Raw genomic sequence first — 3,758 nt, forward strand, 5'->3', positions numbered from 1 at the left:
ACGTACGTGCTTACAGTAGATCGGAACCATCGTGACCTGCTGTGCTGTGCTGGACGATGTGCGCTGCTGGGCGGACAGGATTTATGTCTGTGCTCACTGCTCAGTGTGGTCTGTTTTTGCACCAATGACTGGCACTGGCAGTACCCCCGCTACGTACCAAATCCGAAACGGACAGCCCAGCACGTACAGCAGTAAACTGAATGAATGTCACGCGACAACGTGCCGTCTTCGGCATCGGGCAGGTGGGGACATATACTACTACTACTAGCACTAGTGTAACTACTCCCGTGAGGCCGTGTGTTGTGGAAAATCTCTTCGAATCACAGCTGCTCCGAAGGCGCGCAGTGGACCGGATTGGTTCGTTCCCCTCCCAAGTCCTAAATAATGGACTACTCCCTCCGTAAACTAATATAAGAGCATTTAGATCACTATTTTAGTGATCTAAACACTCTTATATTAGTTTACAGAGGAAGTACTAGTTAAATCGGAGTACGTAGTAGGACGACGCGATCGACAGCGGTCACTCCACCCATGTTACTCCCCCCTGCCCGGGCCAACCGATGATTTGACCCCGTTCTTATTCATCCGTAATCGTCACAGCTTCCTTTTTTTATTTAGTTGGGTCGACGTAATCGTCCATGGTGCTACGTCGATTCAGAATGGCGACATGTATGATTAGAGTTGATTGAGTTTGGACTCGCAAAGGCGGCACGAAAATGTTCAATTTAGAATTGGCATGTGTCGCCGTGTGTTGGTGCGAGCCGCGGCGGCTACGGGGCATTGGCTATTCGCTCTCCGCGACCGTCACATAACGTTTTTCTATCCGTGGAGTGCTTTTTATTGGATCCCAGGGCTGGGCGACAGCGAGACTCGTCAGATTGTGCTGCTTAAAACAATTGAAGACCTTTCGTTCAAAATTTTAGCTGCTCAGCAATTAAAGACCTCGAAAATACACCTTGGAACATGGGGGCACATGTACCTGAATTGCAAAAAGAAAAGGTAAATAAATAACTTTTGTGACATTCTGAACGAATAAAAATAAAATAAATAAGTAAGCTTGTCGCTGAACTTTACACCTCAATAATACACTAAATAATGCTTGCGGGCAGAAGTTTCATATTTTTTAACAAAATATGTAAGTAGCAACCGTGTGGCAGATTGTAAAACTGCCACACGCATTCAGCACCGTCAATTCCGGTCGTCCTCCTGATCTCCTTCCTTGCCAGCATGTCCTCCCGGTCTCCTTCCTTTCCCGCATGTCCTCCCGATCTCTTTCCTTTCCTCCCGGTCTCCTTCCTTTCCCGCAAGTCCTTCCGATCTTCTTTCTTTCTCGCACATCCACCCGATTTCCTTCCTTTCAATCATCAGTTACGCCCGGTCTCCTTCCTTTCCCGCAAGTCCTTCCGATCTTCTTCCTTTCTCGCACATCCTCCCGATTTTCTTCCTTTCAATCATCAGTTACGCCCGGTCTCCTTCCTTTCCCGCAAGTCCTTCCGATCTTCTTCCTTTCTCGCACATCCTCTCGATTTTCTTCCTTTCAATCATCAGTTACGGTCCCACGCAACTTCTCGATTTTCGGACAAAAATAATGCTTGGATTGGGATTTGATCTCTGGTCTGTAGGTAATCAACAAAGGAAGCTAACCACCTCACCTATGACACTAATTGTTGAACAAGCTAATGGAAATATTGTTTTTGACATGTTTTGCCTTCAATATTTTAGCACTGAAAAACTTTTGTTTCACCTATCAAACCTGGCACATAAACTTTTCCCGTGGTAAATTCTATATCACCACCACGATAAATGACGCACCACCAACATGATAACTTTTGTATACCTCGCGGTACATTATGTGTAAGTAGCATGGTCATAAGCACTGAAGGTGTGATAACTTTGGTGAAAGCATCGTGGTAACTTTGATCATTAGGAAGAAATTTGTTGAACCCCGGCCCCCGGTAATTTCTATAAATAGCACGATAACATTCATGCCATAGACCTGATAATTTAGATACAAACATCATGCTAACTTTAACCATTGAGAAAGAAAAATGTGAAAAGATACCCGATAATTTATGTGTAAATAGATGGTAATATACGCAGCGCACTGATAAGTGAGGTAAAAACACCATGGTAACTTTGACCATAGGGAAACAATAATTAAGATACTCCGGTATCTTCTGTGTAAATAGCACGGTACTATACCTCCCTCCCTGGTATTTTTATGTGTAAATAGGATGAAAACATATGCACTGCGATAACTAAACACCATCATAAGTTTTTGACCCGTGGGTGGGAATTTTTCTGAAACATATCCCTGATAATTTTTGTGTAAATATCATGATATTTTAAGCACCGCGGGCTTGATAGGTTACCTAGAATTACCATGATAATTTTTTGTCCTGGGAAAAAGTTGTTCAAAACATCCCCGATAATTTTTGTGTGAATAACATGATAATATAAGCACCGCATAACCGATACCTTACAATATACTAGTATGTTGGTACGTGCACAGCACGTGCAAAGTTCAATTCATGAGTTTTGAAGGAATCATCTTGTTCTATGTGTATGTAAAGCTCTTGTGATAATTATCGTAATTTCATTAATCAGTACTACAACGTGTTTCGATGCGCTTTGTTTAGCAATGCATAAATCGTAGTTACCTTGTTCCTAGAAAAAACATATATACTCCAGTCTTTGCATAATTATGACCACACAAAAAATTGTAGTACTACTATAGGGAAAACATACACACCAAAAAAAATACTTTTGAAGCTAATGTTATGCTAAATTACAAGACGGCTTGACTAATGTGCTGGCAACTCGTGCTCACTCCCTTTGCCTGTCCTTCAACTACTAAAAAGGACGGAGGTATGGCGAGGCGAGGCAACTGCTACGTCGCAGGCTGGGTAACATCGTTCTGCCTACGCAAGCCATTGCAAAATGTCCACGTGATCTACAGTCAATGCCTGGGAGGGTCTAGAATTTTCCTGAATAAAGTGAGATGACACACTGGTACTGTAGATGCGAATCCCTTCGTTGTGAACCGTAGGATTGGCCTTCATCAATGGCTCAAATTGCTTCACAGGCCTAGGATTCAAATTTCAAAACTCATACACTATAGTAGTATAGATAAACATGATGGTAACTTTTTACCAAATGAAAACAAGTTGTTAAAAACATACACTCGCCTCGCGGGGCCTCTTATATAAACACAACACATGGTGTGTTACGGAAAAGCCACATAATGTTTAGTGTCATGAGGGACACACATGCTCATGGATTGGCCCAGAAAAACGGCCCACTTTTGACCCGCTATAGGCGTGATAAGTTACGCAAAAACATCATGGTAATGTTTGACTTATGGAAAAAGTTACCGAAACACACCCAGGTTTTTAGATGTAAGTACCATGATAATATACGAACTGTAGACCCGGTAACTCATATACAATCTCCCATGGTAACTTTGATCAGGGGCGAGATTGATGTACACATACCCTGACAACATATGTGTAAGTACCACGGTATTTTATACATCAAAGACCTTATAATTTGTGTACAAAACATAGTGGTAACTTCGAAAGGGGTTGTAGTTGTTGTAACATAGTACCTGGTAAGTTCTATGTAAATAGCACGGTAACTTACGCAACACAGGCCTGATACCTTGCATGTGAATACCATGGTAACTTTGTCCTGAGGGGAAATCGTGATAATTTTCTGTACATTTTTGTAGTAACAAAATTGTAAAAAAATGGGGTCAA

The sequence above is a fragment of the Triticum dicoccoides genome, chromosome 4A, assembly GCF_002162155.2.
Source record: "Triticum dicoccoides isolate Atlit2015 ecotype Zavitan chromosome 4A, WEW_v2.0, whole genome shotgun sequence".
NCBI lineage: Eukaryota > Viridiplantae > Streptophyta > Magnoliopsida > Poales > Poaceae > Triticum > Triticum dicoccoides.